The sequence below is a fragment of the Melospiza melodia genome, chromosome 9, assembly GCF_035770615.1.
Source record: "Melospiza melodia melodia isolate bMelMel2 chromosome 9, bMelMel2.pri, whole genome shotgun sequence".
In the NCBI taxonomy this organism is placed as follows: domain Eukaryota; kingdom Metazoa; phylum Chordata; class Aves; order Passeriformes; family Passerellidae; genus Melospiza; species Melospiza melodia.
The window spans coordinates 2042982-2060000 of NC_086202.1; the positions used below are offsets into that span (position 1 = coordinate 2042982).

General features: G+C 45.1%; 1 long non-coding RNA gene across 1 annotated transcript; it reads right to left on the reverse strand.

The window, feature by feature from the left end:
- Positions 1-411: 411 nt before the first annotated feature.
- LOC134421622 (uncharacterized) lies at positions 412-10375 on the reverse strand. Its single transcript, XR_010028633.1, has 4 exons — positions 9953-10375; positions 7790-7911; positions 3538-3631; positions 412-609 (listed from the first exon to the last, which is right to left on the reverse strand). It is a non-coding gene; the product is annotated as an uncharacterized LOC134421622 (long non-coding RNA).
- Between the last annotated feature and the right edge of the window lie 6644 nt (positions 10376-17019).

Sequence of the window (17019 nt, forward strand, 5' to 3'; positions counted from 1 at the left end):
CTTTCCCAACAGGAGCATCCCTAGCTTGCCCTATCCAGAACCAGTCCAACACCCACCCAGCACCTAAAAATATTTAAAAATACCCATTTAAATCCCTGGCATTGCCGATGGGAGCCAGGCACCTCTAATCCCCTGGCTTAAACCAGTGTTTGGTGTTCCCACCCCAGGTGGCACCACTGCTCCTGTTACTGTGAGATCCAAGCTTTGCCAACTTCTCCCATGCCAAGCACAGCCACTCACAATTCCTGTAGCATCAAATCCTGCTCTTATCCTCGCTGGAACACTTTGAGGATTATGATCAGTTTCTTTGAGCCAGCGCGAGAGGATCAGCTGAGCTTGGAACAACTGCAGACAGCACAGGAGAGGCAAACGAGGCTAAGGCCACCAACTGGCTCTTGACCATGTCAGGGGAGTTTGGATCAGGTCCTGAGTAAATCCTAGGTGTGTTTTGCTTTGAAAAACGGTTCCGAGATTAGTTTTCCAGTCCTATTACATCTTCAGAGACTGCAGACACTATTGGATGTGAAGATGTTCATAGCAGGGATTTGGAACTAGGTGATCTCTAAGGTCTCTTCCATCTCAAATCAATCTGTGATTATATGTGGAGATCTAGAAATTAAAAACAAAACAAACAAACAAAAAATCAAGTGGAACTCCTTTGTCGCTCTTATTTCTGACAAGCATTTTCAAACCACCCTTGCCAATCAGTTCTTAAAAAGCAGCATCGCCGTTTTCTGCTAAACTCTCTCCGGGGTGAGTTACAGCCCGCCTTGCACAGGGAGAGGATGGGACGAGGACACATCACACCCATGGCAGGGGCTGTGAGAAGCGATTTTGGTGCTCTTAGCTCAGTGCCTGGGCTCCTCGCAGCTCAGAAACGCCAGGTTTGGCAGCGAGCTCAGCGTTCGCCCGCGAGGCGTGCGGGGAGCGCGGCTGAGCCCTTCCTCCCTCGCCGCTGCCTCCCTGCCCTCCACACTTCATTCATTACCAAAAAAAAAAAAAAAGGGAGAAAACCCCCAAATCAGGCTCACTGTCGAGCTATCCCTCCCATTTCTGAGGACGACTGCCAAGCTTACACGCAGATGATTTTTCTTGGCATCTTTATTTTTCGATGATGTTTTTTCAATGCTTAGCATTAAGCTGAAATATTGTTTGCCAGGGATCACTGCCCATCAGGTGCTTTATTACAGATGAAATTAGATTTCTTTACAGTTGCACTGGAAGAGGAGAGAGGGATTATGTGAGTAGCTTTTTAAAACTGACAGTCATTTCAGCAAAGCAGGAAAAAACACACTGTCCCTCCCTGATAAAAATTGTTTCCCTTATCTCTCCCAAATTAAAATTTTATATATAAAAATAAATAAATAAATAAATAGGGGGGGGGGAACCAGTTCAACGTATTTACAGTACTGGAAATATATTTTTTCCAGCATGGATATTTTTATTCCTACCAGATTTAACCATCGGTTTGCTCCGTTTCACTCAGCGAGCAGCAGCCAAAACCCCACAGCTTTTTACAAGGGGATATTCCCAAGGAATAACTTCTCCATGGAGAAAAAAAAAAAAAAAAAAAAAAAAAAGGAAAGAAATAACACAACCCTAAAGGTAAGTTTTGGGAACATTTGGTGCCAGTGAGACAAAGCTCGTTGCCGCGGTGCCTGGCGCTGGCAGAATTCCACGCGATCCCGCCCGGTGCTCCGCTGTGCATCCTTCTCCTGCGCAGGGAAGGCACAATAAACCAGCCAACATTGGCTCCCACACAAAACATGTTAACTTCAGGACATGCCAGGCAGCTTCCCAACCCGTGTACGCTTTCAAAAGGGCAGATTTATTTTCAAAGGAAACTCCTTTTGCACGTTTCTCTCTGAAGCTGCTTTAAAAGGGTTTGGTGGGGTCTGGGTGGGGTTTTTTCTGAGGGAGGGGGGAGGTCAGAGATATTATTTTTGGCCTCTAATCCAGCAAAGAAACCTAAATTTTGCACCTGCATAACGCTAAAGGCAGAGGCTGGATAAAGCTGTAAATTGTTTAACAGCCAATCTGGAGAAGGAGCAGCGCTCAAAAACATAATACCTCTGGAAGGCTGGAGGCAAGATTCATTTAAACAGTTTTCACTGTCATCGATGTCACCAATTTGAAGCTTGTCTTGTTTACCGGATGAAGGTTTCACACTGTGTCAATGTTCTGCCAGGATTCGGCATTAAAATGAGCAGTTAGTACAAGTCAGCCATAAACATGGCAGATCTGTTAGACTGGCAGAAGCCACCGCGAGCTCCCTGGTGCAGCTTTTAAGCACTTGGCATGCTGCTAGCTCAAACTGGAGAGGGGGCTGTGAGCATCATTTGGGCCTGAGTGCAATGCACTTGAAATAATTACTTTAATCAGCAAAAGTTAATTACTTTAAATCATAAATTAATGGCGGAGCATTTGGCAGAGCCTGATGTGTGTGGCGAAGCTGTCAAGCAAAAATCACAGGTGAACCTGCGACCCTGTCTCAATATCACTGGATGAAAGAAAGGAGCTCACCTACTGTGCGTGCCACTTCTGCCACATTAAAAAGAACTCTTTGTAACAGGAGAACAGCCACCTTAAACTGTCACCTATAAAAAAGGGACTATAAACAAGCAGATTGCTGCTAAGCAGGTGCTGCTGGAGGAGTTGGCCCTTGATAATAATAAGATCTTAAAATGGCATCTGCCTTTATTTTATAGCACAATTGGAAAGATGGTTAAAAGTAATAAACCCAGCTGATATGTTTTATGAGTTAGTAGTTAGCAGTGTTTGTGGGGGAGGGATCCAAGATTTGGGGAGGGGGGGATGCTGAAGACTGGGAGCAGCTTGAAGGGGCGTTTAGGGGAAGGGAGAGGGCTCCACATCCCCAGCCCCACGCTCCTCAGGCTGCATTCCTTATTTCACCTGACAGCCACTTCCAGTTTGTGGCAGCACCACGGAAGAGCCCAGGAAAGCAATGAAAACCCTTCTGCAAACCCATCCTTTACACCTGCTCCTTAAGGAAGAGCCCACGCTTGGCCTGGTTGAGTTTTATGTCATTGTTTAGGGAGACAAGGTGTGGTTCAATAGAAAACATTTGGACAATTTACCCATTAAAAAATAATATAACAAACAGCTTCAAAATAAACAATGAACATTTTCAAAAATTTCTTAATGAAAAGAGGAAGTCAAGGCTATGTAGCCACCACACTGAGCTCTGAGATCATTGAATCAGTTCCTGAAATTCAGAAGAGAAGCAGAGCAGAGGATGTTTGGAGAACATTGAAGTTGGGAAAACCACCTACAGCATTTAGGAAAATAATACAAAGTTAAATAATGCCAAAAACGATTTGGTTTCTTTTGGGAGGAAGGGAGAATATTTGGACTTAAGGTCAGGAACATATTCATGTCTAGGACCATCTATGTGTTTAATACACTCATTAAATATTGATATAAATTCTAACACTTACATCAAATATAATTCATTCCCTAAATTAACTTTAATTAGAGAATCAGACTTTCCAAAGGAGGGAAAAAAGCTCTGGGTACCTCAATACTCTGAATTTTTTCAGGGTGATTCAGCAATCCCAGTTCCATGATGCCTGTTCATTAAGGGCACCTTGCTCAGAGTTGTCTATGACACCTAAGGAGAAAACAAAGGTGAGAAAGTGTTATGGATTTAATTCAATTCTATGAAGCATTTCCACAAAATACATCAGGATAGAATTTTCTTTTTTTTTTACTGGTACCTAAGAAAACCCCTTTATCTCCCATCCAACCTCCTCTCTCATCAAAAGCCACCAAAAGAGAAGAAGGAGTTTGCAGAGCATCTCTCAAATGTCCCCTGCCTCTGCCACGTGCTCTGAGTGCAGTCCTGATGACCTTGGATTAGAGAATTCCCACAGGGAAGATGTTCCAGACCCTCCAGTCATCCCTCCCATCACCAACCTTCACCCACTGCTCCTTGCAGAATTCCCAGGGCTTTGGGACACAGGGGGGGTCCTGCAGATTCACTGGGTGGACTTCACTGTATTTTAAAATATTGAGTTTTAAACTTTTACTTCATCTGGGAGTGACAATTTCCTAAATTTGTATAGGACTGCTGTTCTGCCTCTTTCTGGTGAGCCTCAAAAATATCGAGTCAGATATCCCAAAGCCTGCAACTGCTTTTTTTCCCCAAACAACCTCCTACTGCAATTTTGTCCCTCTCCAGTGCGGAAGAGGAGCCATCAGGAACTTCTGTTGCCAACAGCACTGTGGAAAATTGTTGATTTAGGCTGTGCTGAGGTTTGCTCTGCAGCTCAATAATTCACAAGTGTCCAAATGAGCTCTGCATTGACAGCATTATTGGTGCCCCTCCTAATCCTACAGAACACACCAAACTATAGAGCAGCATTTTGATTAAATTCCTCAACTTTCCATGATCCTAGATGCTGTTTTATGCATGACCTTGAATGCACATAACCAGAAATTTTCAATTCACAGAGACCTTCTCTTTGCAAAATATGGTAAGTGCATCAGGAGCGGGTGTCTAAGTAACAGCATCCAAAATTTAATCAAAGATTGCCTTGGACAACTGCAGAAAGTCAGGCTCTCCCTGACAGTGAGATAACTTGCCAGAATACTCATTGCAGAGGTTGCCAGAGAGGTGACTGAATACACAGGCTGAAATTACTTCCCTGGCCTTTCTTTTGTTCCACAGAGGTGCTAAAGTTTTTAATATTACAGTTTATTGTAGATGTCCTTTTAGTCCTCAGCACCTCGGGTCAGCTGTGGTGGATCCTGGGGTTGGGACCTCCAGTGGTGCTGAGGAGAAAACAACCCCTTAAACTCCCTGAAAAAAGGGTACCAAAGATTCCCACAAGCCCAGAGCAGGGAGGAAACTGCACCAACATGGGGAGCAAGGATTGGGGGTTTTTCCCCAGCAAAAACACAACAGGCCCTGGGGGACATTTATGAGGGAGTCTCTGCTTTTCCAGCATAAAATAATGAAGGAGAACCAGCTTTTCCACATAAAATAATGAAGGAAATGTGATTGTTTGACCAACTACAATTAAGTCATGGCAGCCCAGGTGAGCACCCTGGGTGCCACACTGAGCTCTGCCCCACGGCTGGTCTAGCCAGCACCTCCCTAAGAGCAGCAGATCCAGCTTTTCCATCTCCAGGACAATACAGCCTCGAAACACCAAGCTTAGTCTGGAAGGTGTTAGCAAATCCAAGGGAATTTGGATTTCTTTATGAGCTCCTCAACACATAAAACCACTCATGCTCTGCGAGAAGCTGCTCTGCTCATCTGGCACGGAGCTCCCGCAGGTTCAGCGTGCAAAACCCGCTTGGAACAATAAGCTGGAACTCAACAGTTTGTATTGTGAAACTCAAATATCTTCAATATTTACATCTGCTGGCCCCAAATCTCTGCTCTGCACCCCTTTTCCCAGGCCCTGTCCCTGGCAGGAGCTCAGCACACAGCGGCACTGATGTGCAGGGCCAGGCAGCTGCCAAAGCACGGAGAGACCCAGAGCATCAGAGCATGCAAACCTTCCAGCCAGCAGGCACCACCAGGAGCAGCAACCTGGAGGGACAGGGAGCATGGAGCTGTGCTCTTTCACAGTCATTCAGGGATGTTTCATCCACCTCTTTATCAGTATTCCACCCTAAACACTCACTGAAGCAACTGGATGCTAAGAAACGATGGACTTAACAGAGCATTCATTTTTTTTTTAATATTTTTTCGTCCTCAGCACCCAGGCTGTTTCAAATTAAAGAGAATCCGGCTTCAGGAGTCGGTGCTATTTTAATCATTCCAATGTGTCCAGTACGGGAGATGAACTCAAAAGGTGAATATTAAAAGTAGTTGTGGAATTCAGTCATTTCACGAATGAACACATAATAGCCAAAGGCAAAACCGGAAGGCAACTTCACTTCCAATCAGTGTTTTCATTTTATTGAAACCAGATTGGAATTCCTGGAAAGAAGCCTACATATCACATCTTTAATACTAATTTTCATATACTCCAGTAAAACTGTCAGGGTGAATCAGTTGTTGAAGAAAGCTTCCTGTATAATTTACAGATGTACCTCCCTGTAGCCTGCGATTCCGTCCTGAATCAGAAATGTGGTTTTGATCACGCTCGCACATTTCCTCTCACCTGTGCAGGTTTGCCTCGGCTCTAATTTGATTATTAAAATGGGATGTTTTATGGCAAAGCTGGTGATAAAAGCGAGCCAGCTGCTGCGTACCAGCCAGGCTTTCCTCACGTGGTGCTGCGCATCCCCACGCACACCCCGCAGAGGAGCTGCAGGTCTGAACACACACACACAGCCCCAGATCCATCCCCTCAGCGTGGCACAACCCTGGGAAACCAAACCACTCCGCCTGCTTGATGCAAACACCTCCCTAAAAGCCATCAAAGAATCGATAAGCGGCGTTTCCAGCGGGAGATAACTCCAGCCCTTGGATGGTGGCCCCAAGAGCCTTTCCTCCTAAGCCCCACCACAAACCCAGCTCTGTGTGTTTGAAGCGGGGGCCAGCAGGGCTGGGTGGCCACCAGCCACGGAGGCCGCTCCGTTTTGCACTGATAGCTGCTGGTTTTTGTTTCCCCACGAGCTGCCAGGCTGCCAAATCCTCCTGCCAAATCCCTTCCCTGCGAGCTCACATGAGAAAGGAGGGCAAAAACACTCGGGAGACCTTCCATATATTAATTCCCTCAAGTGCTGCATTATTCCCCCACTGGGAACCAGCAGTGGGATGCGGGGTTGTTGTAGGGTGGCTCCAGCTTTAGGAAGTGTCAGCACTTCCATTAAAGCTCCATTAATCTGGGGTTTGTAACTCATCTCTAAAAATTTGCTCAGGCTGCAGGAACTTGGCAAGCAAGGAGCGTGTTGTGGATTTTTGTTGTTATCCCCCCTCAGTTGTTAAAAAATCCATGGTTTGGCTGCTTCTGAAGCATCTTTTGACATGTGTATAAAATGTTTATTAGGTTTAGACATTTTTGGGCTTGTAAAACTCAAAATTATCTTCATTATTAAAAAATGAAATTTAAGGAAGCTGGAGGGCATCTCCAGAGACTTTGACACAAATCCTGATGAGGCCACATGTATAAATGAGAGTTTTCTTGTCCCAGACCTGTCTCCACCCATGTGCTTCACAAAACCAGGGCTCTTCACTGACACAGGGAAAATTCTTTGGGAAAAGTGAGGCAGCATCAGGTGCATTGGTGCAGCCATGGACAGGACGTGTTTCTGCATCCCAGCCTGCTCCACAATTGGGAAAAGAGCCCCCTAATCCCCTCCCCATATTCCAACATCACAGCATCCAGCCACAGGTGATAGAATAACCTGAGCAGAACATTGAAATCTGGTATTAAATATTGCAGTCTGTACATAAGCAATCTAATTGTGGGAGAGGGAGGACAGAAAGTGCAGGAAAATAGCTGAGGAGCCAGTGGTTCACCAGCCAAATATCACATACAAGGTGTTCCTTCAGCCAAATCCTCAATTTGGCTTTTTGGGGTGAAGATATGCTGTGTTCTGGCACTGGCAGTGGGGTGGTGGTGCCCTGGCATCCAACTCCCGGCTCCTCAAAACAGCAGGATGCTGAACAGCCCTGCCCCAAAATAAACCAGAATACACCCAATCCAACTTCTCTTTGCATTTGAATTTCTGTCAGCACCATCTATTTCAATCCTTGATGCTTTTTGGGTTTTGTCCCAAAGTATGGGATGATTTTCTCCTTTTCAGCATTAAAAAAAGTGCTTTAAAAATGCAGCAGCACAAGTGGGTTAATGCACGAGCCTCTCACCTCCAGAGATGTGGTTTCCAAGTCTGGTTGGGCTGTCACATCATGGGCTCAGGGCTCCCTGGCACGTCTGGCTGCAGCCATTCCATCACTGGGATGAAGGGATGGATCATCACAGGGCAAGGCTGCAGCACAAGGCAAGAAATGAGGTTAGGAATTTCATAAACTTGGAATTTCCCAGTTAGATTCAGCTCTTTCTCCAGCCAACAGCCAAATCCAGCAGCACCCATGTATTTAAAGCACATGGAAGTTGGGTGGAGGTGTTGTTTGCTTGACACCCTGATGGGATTGGGATTTTAAAAACCCACATTGAGGTCTGTTCAGTCAGCAAAGCGTGTAAACACACCCTGGGCTTCAAGGCTATGCTTAAAATTTTTGATATCTGATATATTTTAAATATTTATTGCTCATGTCGCATAATTAACTTTGAAAGGTGATGCTTTCAAGGATGCTGAGGCCCAGAGTGGTGCCTGCACCTGGAGTTTGGGGTGCTGTGGAAGAAGAAACTCTCCGAGCACCAAGGGAGCATCACTGCACTCCCAGCCAATAACAATATTCCATAAATCCCTCTGCAGCTCTTCCCTGCAGGTTGGGATGAGAGTCCCAGCAGGATCCAGCCCTCCCTATGGAATGGGAAAAGAAAAAAATAAGAAGATATTGTTTATTTCTGCTGTGACAGAAGAAAACTGAGAATTTTTAACATCCCCAGACAATTATCAGGCTTGTCTCTCATTTCCTGATTCTGCCTTTTCCCAAACTCAGCCTTACAGATTGATCCCAAGGGATTGCTTCCTCTAGAGTCCTCCAGACATTCCTCTAGAGTTACTCCTTGAAAACTCCAACCCAAACCCTCATTTTCCTACTCGTGTTTCTAATTTAAATATCCCCATGTCTAGCCTGCATCAACCATACACATCCTTATTCTGCATTACTGCCATCCCTCTGAACAGCTCTTCTCCAGGATTTTCAGACCAGCATGAGTGGAAAATTGGCCTTTCCAGCAACTCTTTTTTTCCAGTGTTGCAGCAACATCAAATTTGAGCAGCTCTCAGTGAATGGATAGAAATTAAAATTAAAATTATAGTAAATGAGAAAAAAACCCATCAAACCCAAATCCTTCAAAAGGCGCAGACCTGGAAATTTGCCTTAAACAAGGAAAAGGGTAAACACTGATTTAGCTGTCTGTTAAATGCAACTGTAAGTATTTTGCTTCCCAAATTTGCCATTGAAATCTGTCAGATTTCTCTGTGTTTGGCCTCTTTTCATACTTTTCCCTCAGTTCCCACAGCAGATCCCATCACTTCCCAACAGCAAAGGGTGGGTGGATGGTCCCTCCAACCTCATAGGACAACTCCTTCCTTTTTGGTTTTGCTGAACTATATCATAGATTCAAAAATGTCACAACTGATTTCAAAAGATGAAGATTTTTTATCTCTGCCTCCCTTAAAATTTGCACAAGGTGATTTCAAACTTTTAAACCTTTTTTCTGTGAGTGATACTGAGTTATCAGTGACCACAATCCCCTGGGGAAGGCAGAGACATCTCCAGCAGCAATCCAAGGGCATTGGGTGAGCACAGCCCTGAGCACCTTCTCTAACCAGAATAAAAGAAGAAACAAGATTATTCCTGTGTAATAATATGGAAAATACAGAAAACTTCAGAAGTTTAGCACAAATCTCTAATCCACAAGCATTCACATCAGCGCTTCCTGCAGCATTCTCAGTTCATGGAACCCTAAAAAAGGAACCCAAACCCAGGAGGGACCAAGAAACGCTTTGAGGAATGAGAGCCCAAGGTTCCATTTGAGCACCAAAGTTCATAAAAGGGCGAAAAGGATGGATCCTGGGAAGCAATTTTTTTTGTAGTCCTTGGGCATAAAGCAGAGATAAATCTTGGGATCCTAAGTACAAACTGAGGACTCCCCTTTCCTGGCAGAACACCAAACCAGCAGGTCTGTAACTTCCAGCATCATTTCATCACTGTGGAAACCTGGATTCCACCAGATGAGGCTTCCTGCTGAAACAGTTGGCATTTTCTTGGAGGCTCTGGAAGCAGAACCAAAACCCTCTTCAGTGTGGACAGGAGGACTGGGGAAGGTGGGGAAGGAAGCAAACAAGAATTTCTTACTTAAAGCCTTGTTCCAAGCGCAGAGTCAGATTTTCTTACCTGAATTTTGGAGAAGCAGCAACTCCCATTCCTTCTGCTTTCCTGGGAGACAAAGAGGACTCTGCTCAAGGAGTGGATGTTGGTGCTGCAGGTTTGCCAGGATGTGGCAGGGACGGTCCTCCTGCTCCAGCTCAGTCCCAGCCTTGCCTCAGAAGGTGATTCCTCACTCACCAGGGAAAGGTGACTGAAGGATGCCCAGTGCCTTCCCCAGGGAATGATTTGGAGGGCTCTCCCCAGCGGGACTGATCCATTGGGATGAAGGGATGTGCGTGAGCCTGACAGCATCTCCCAGCTGGTCACACTTGCAGGATTCCTTTTCTTAAGGACTGAGAAGCTTTGGCAGGCAGCGGTGCCCATAAAATCCCTGTTACACAGGGCAGGGAAATGGGAGGGACACGCTGCCACCTTCACCGTGCCCTTCAGTGTAAATCACAAACCTCAAGAGCTGCTTCTTCAAATTCCAACTGGTTTTTCTCCCTTCATTTTGATTTCCAGTGCCTCAAGCAAATGAGCCTGGGGCTGGCAGCGAGCATTGTGCCTTTTGGAGCAGGATGAGGAAAGCCTTTGTCCTGGCTCTGGAGGGCAGCCAGAGCAGAGGCCTCTGCATGGAAAGACATGTGCCTGGAGAAGGCAATATTTTGTCATATTTTCCCCCTTTTGGTTAGTGTCCAATATCACATCTAGGGTCACCTGGTGCAGACAATGAAAAATAAAATCTCACAAACACTGGGAATAGTTACAGAAGGCCAGAAAGAAAAACAGGGGGGGAAAAAAATCAATTTTCCAAAAATAAAACCTTTCTCAAAAAGTGTATCCAAACAGCCAGCACTCAGCACTGTGAATAAAATTATCAGACCCAATAAATATTTTATGCTGCCATTCTAATTGCCAAAAAAAGAAGTTAATTTCTGAAGCAAAGTTTCTCTTTTTTTCATCTTTATTTTTAAACCCTTAACATAATGACTGAATGCCTAATACGAACTTGATAAATTTTTTAAAGCTTTCTTTGAAAAAAAAAAAAAAAAGAGAAGAAGAATTCAAAGCTGAACTTGAGCAGGAGACCACAGGGAAGTGTCTAATGTTTAGTCGGACGCCTGGCACAGCCCCGCTCCGGCCGGTGCCAGCATTGCATTCTGACAGAACAAGTGTTGCATGAGATGTGAAGGATGACTCCGGTCTGCCGAAAAACCCTGGAGCAGGTGTTCCTCATCCTCATTTGCAACGGAGCATGGCCCCTGGCTCAGTGAGCTGGAGCAAATGCGCTGGCAGGCCCCATCATGTACCTGCGTGCTGAGATGCACTAATGATAATGGATGCAGGCCTATTAACCAGCCCATTTGTAATGGCACACAACGCTGATTGCTCGGGGAGTGAGTCAGCGCCTTTCCAAGGGGAGCGGGGCATGCCGGGAACCCATGATCCTCTGAGCATCCCTCCTGCTCGCCCGGGCCCAGGGCTCTGTTAGTCTTTATTTAATGATACAAATGAATACATGATCTGCTACATGATTATACACCGAGATAAGGCGCCGTGGGCAGCGCTGGGGCCGCGGCCTGGCGCCGCATCCGCGTGGGTTTGAGCGGTTGCTTGGTTGGGCTGGGCTTAATCTGGGAAGAACCAACTCCACGGAAGAGTCAAGGGTCCAACAAGCACGCCTAAGCTTGGGGATTTGCAGAAAGCTGCTGCTGATCTTTGAGTGAATATTTTGGTGCATCTAGGGAAAAACGTTCTGCTCGGCGTCTACCCTTCATTGCCCAGCTTTCCTTGGGAGGGAAAATCCTCCAAGAATCACCTCTAAAAACAAACACTGGGGCTTAATCGAGGTTTGTGTTGTTCCTAAATAACTCCTCTGATGCGTTTTATAGAAACGACTCTTGCTGAAGCCAGTTCCCCGCTTGTGGAATAATGGGGGAGCTCAGAATGGATGCTCCTGTAAAAAGCACTTGTTAATAAATATATCACATTACTTGTAGGTACTCGATTCCAGGGCCAGCTTAGTTAAACAGGCCCTGTCAGGCCAGAATATTGCAATCAGCAGAATACACTGTAATTATTATTGTAAACTCAAGGTCTGGATTTACTGTGTTCTTGGCAAACCCCAATAAGCTGCTTACATTGCTGGTGCTGCAGCAGCTCTTTGGATTCCTCTGCAAAATGTGCAAAAGGGCTCTTTTGTTAATTTTTTTTTTTTTTTTTTGCAAAATAGGTGGTTTGGTTGCCAATCTGGTCCAGCAGGCAAATCTCTCCAATTATTTTCCTTAATAAAATGCCCAGCAGACAACACATGGAAATTTATGAGAAAGATCAGCTCTTACCTGAAGTTGTAACAACCACTTTGTATAAGTGCAGCTCCCTGTGCAATGCTTCACAAATGAAGCTGCGTAAGCAGGAAAAAAAAAAAGACAATTTGTGCACATGAATTCCTGCATCAAAATTATCTGGCCCATTCTGGTGGCTTTACACCACTCCAATAATGCAAACAACTAGAAATAAAGCTTAAAAGTCGATTTAATTAATTATTTGAGTATTTTTATATCTAAAAGAAATTATATCCCATCAGCCAGATTGGATCCAACATTCCTAATTTTTTTCTGCTTTTCCCTTGGCAGTCAAAGATTTGAGTTTGAATGACCATTCAGCCAAAAAAGAAAAATACCACCTAATATAAAAGAGGTATAAACACATCACACATTCGCAGTGGTCAGGTAAAAGGCCACAAATAAATGTCCACATAGATATAAGCAAGAGAAGATCATATTATGAGAAATTGGGTCTGCTGACCCAGGAAATATCCCCTCTGTAGAGTTCATAAAGAATGTGAGAAGAACTTGGCTATTAAATGCAACATCCCAATATTTCCAATTATCCGTATAAAATTTTGCTGCTCTGATTTTGCCTTTGCTCAACTTGCTGCTTTAAAAACCAAACTTGGCAACCCAGTCCCCCACCCCCAAGTCCTCACAACCCCCTTTGCTGGCAGCCATCAAAGGGGCTGGAATTTCTCTATATGTATTGTACAGTATATTTCAAAGGAATTTTTCTGCCATGCACAGTATATCAATACTCAATGTGGGAGTAATTTAACTTCTTAATTTATTGCAGCAGTAACAGCATTTTCAAACTGGTCATAAAATATTCTTGTACTCTTCTAATCTAGGTTTTCAATGTTCTATAATGGGAATTCTATGAATAATATTGGGAAGTGAGAGATATTTTATACGGTATCTCTAAGGGAACAGTGTTATTGCATAAAAGTTAGGTGACATGGGAGAGACTGATAGAGGTGGTGTTTAAAAAAAAATTTACCCTTCAGGATTTGTCACATGAATAATAATGATTTAGTGACATTTTTCCTTCCTAAAAATCAAATCTGCTCCAAGACAGGGTTACAAAAATATGTTCTAATTATGGATGGCTCTGAAGCATAGAGAGCAAGCACAGCAAGTATCAGCTATCTAATGGCCACTGTGAACGAGCCAAATACCCTCTCCTGTCCATTTTTGAATATATTCTGATTATTTTTGGTATCTTGCTATTATGAAGACCCCAGTGAAGATCAAGGTCCTGCTGTAGGACATCCCTCAAAGACAACAGGCACCTGCTGGAAGGATATGCACTCACCACCCAGTGCAGAGAGGAGAGAGGAGGGAGAAGAGTTGAGAGTGGAGAGGGAAGAGAAGAGAGGAGAGGAGGAAGAGGAGAGTGGAGAAAGGAGAGGAGAGGGAAAAGAGAATAGAGGAGAGAAAGGATCACTCTCCTCCTCTCCCAGGCAGGGCTGGAGCTGCATATCCCCAGACCATAAAGGAGGGTCTGCAATGATCCAGGCACAAAATCTCTCAAATCTGCCTTTTAGGAAGCAAGATGAAGGTGCTTTCTAGCCACAGGATGGAATATTAGAGGTGTCCTTCCAGGGAGGGCTGTGTGGATGCTCAGAGGTCCTGGCACCGGGGTGCTGCAGCACTTCCAGCAGCTGTTTTTTGAATTTCCTTCCAAGGATTTTTGTCCTCTGATACTCCCTAGGGGCCAACAACAGCCTGTCTCACACCTATTTGATTGGCACACAATTTTGTTTTGGCTGCAAAGGGAACTTTGTCCTTGCCCTAAATCAATGCTGAGCCCCGAGCTTTCCTGCTCTGCAGAGGCAGGGTGGGCAGTGCTCCAGAGGGCTGGGGGGTGGCACTGCCCCCTCTCCCCATCCATACCCACTGCCAGGAGCTCCAGCCTCGAGGCAGCACCCTGGGCTGCTCCACCCTGCACACCCAGAGCCCAGTTTGTCCATGAAATCTTCCCTTCCTTGCATTCCTGGAGCAGCAGGTTTCCCCTTATTGTGCTTTCTGTTCTCCAGCACTCCTGGTGAAATTTATTGTTGTAAAGCGCCCTGAGCACACTGGCAGGGAAAGACAATTACCCAGCATTTCCAGTCTCAGAGAAGTGTAATTGTGATATATCTGTGTGCTACCTTCCAACACAGTCCTGTGGGCTGGGTCTCATCTTTCCAATTCCACACAGGTGTCTTGATGCCCCCTGTCCTGTTATCCCTGCAGGTGTGGGCTCTGTCCAGGCTCCTGAAATCCAGAATAATCTTTCCATGGTCAGGCAGGAGTCAGGGACCTGGGATTGAGGCACAAAGTGCAACGCAGGAACCACTATCATCAGTATTTCTACTCATTGTAGTATTATTCAAGTCACACCATTTAAATGAGAGCTTTTGCTGAACCTTGTCTTTGGTGTAAAATTAGAGGATTCTGGGTGATTTTTGGTGGAAATGCTTTCCTGGGAAGCATCCACTCATTGAACCCAAAGCACAAAGAACTCAACAACACAGTGAACCAGTCCCTGCCCAGTTTTCCTGAGCCATAATTTTTGGATAGGGACCCAAAATGAGCCAAACCCAGCAAGGTCAGGATGTCAGGACAGAGTCACCATCCCAGGGCACATCCCTCTCAAAGCCACATGAGGGGACCATGTGTTTGGAGCAGATTGCTGTGGTCAGCTCCTCAGCAGCTTTTGTGGTCTGCACCACAAGATCTAAAATCAGGGATGAACCAGCAGCTTCTTCCCAGCTTACCCTGATGGTAGAGGAAGCAATTTTTGGGATCTTACTGATCCTGGAGCTTAGGGAATGAGCATTTCCATGGCAGATAATGTGGCTTTAAAGGCCTCAAAATAGAAGTGCATGAAATGCTGTCTCAAAATACATAATTTCCCCCATTTTTGTGTTTTTATTTACTGCCATTTGGGCATTTTTTGGACACAGTTTAGTGATGGAGTTGGCAGTGCTGGGATAACAGCTGGACTCAGCGATCTTAGAGGGCTTCTCCAACCTAAACAATTCTGTGGTTCCAGGATTAAACAGAATTGCACAAGGATCCCGTGGGATTGGCCATCCTGGACTGGTCCAAAGGTCCATCTCAGCCCCCAGAGGCCCCACCCAGGGAGGGCTGGAAGAGTTGTCAGCAGGGAGCAAGTTTCCTACAGCTGTGCTCTCAGTTCCTGGAGATCTGAGTAACAAACTCAAAACCAGTAACTTTTGGCCCAGCTCTGAATTCCAACATTTTCTTTTGCCCTGTCCCCATACAGGAGCCACCTTTGACCCTCCTTACAGCCTCCTTCTATACCTGCAGGTGTAAATATCCTATATATTCTTTTCAAATAATTTTCCCCAATATTTCTTCATATAATTAATATTTTTTTCCCCCTTTGACACTGCTGCTGAGCCCTGACTGCACACGAGTGCTTGTATACCAATGCCCAAGACCAGGCTTGACTATCCCTAAGCTGATCTCTCCATTCCCTATAATCATTAATTATTTTACACAAGAAATGCCAAGCAGCTGGAAGCTTGGGAAGAATCAGTTATGAGCAGACTTGAGAAGGATACAGGGTGGATGCAAAGGGCAGGTGGCAGAAATCCCACATATTTTCACCATCACAGAGCTTCACATCAATCCAGCATTTTTTTTTGCAGGACCCAAAGCACGCCTGCTGCTTGGTCTGAGACATGAAGGATCTCGTGTCTGCTTTTATGTGTGTTAGCCCTGTGAATTCTCCTAACTGTGAGCACAGCTGGGCTTTAGTTCCCTCTAAAGCTGACCAAAGGCAGCAGGATTTCCAGCAGCACTTCCATGGCTTTGCTCATGTGTGCACCCAGACTTGTGCACGTACACATATGGAAATTTTTCCACCAAAAAAAATGTTTCCAGGTAAAAAGAAGCCTCTGAGGTTACCAACAGTGCAGGTTAATTGACATTTTTTCAGTGTCACTGCTTGTGCCTTCTGGTATAGATAAGGCTGAGAGGAATAATAATTTCCCTGCTTGGCTACCCATTTCCAGAGCTGATGGTCAGTGGCAAAACATCTGGAGCTCAGTGAGAGCTCCCTTGAAAAATTAAGAAAACTCCGGAATTCTAAGAGTTTCAGCAGTATGCTTCAAACAACACTTTAAGCTCAAATAAATTACTTTTCGGACAAAGCAAAACAAAAACACTTTTGCAAGACAAAAACATTTTCCTGGACTGTGTCCAAGCTTTGCATTTGCCAAAATTTGAAGTTATGCCCGAGGGAGAGTAGAGTACCTTTGGCACATCTGCTGAAATGAGGAGAACTGTGTCTCTGGCTATGGTGAAGGAGCAGGAATGTAGCAACTTAAGCCTGCTTTTTGGGGTCAGGAAGCACAGAAGAAGTGATGAAAAACAGCCCAAAGCAAGAGGAGAGCGATTTAGTTTCTCTTCCATGAGGCCGCCTCAGCAGCTCGGGTGGGGAGGAGGAGGGGGAAGGAAAAGAGGAGAAAGCTGAAAAAAAAAAGAATTAACAAAAACTGAGGGTGGCTTGGCTGGCGTGTTTGGGGTTTGTTTTTTTGGTTTTTTTTTCCCTTTCCCATCTGCAATGGCTTTTGTAGAGATATCAAAATCAAGAAGAGAGAAATCGGATCAAAGAGCCCGAGCGGCTTCGCTGGTAGCAGCAAACACCATTGGCACCTCTCCTTAGGTAGACCAAGCACCACACGGCTCCTCGCTATTGTTAAGGCAGGATTTTCCTTGAAGTCCAGCTAATCCATTAAGGGAGCA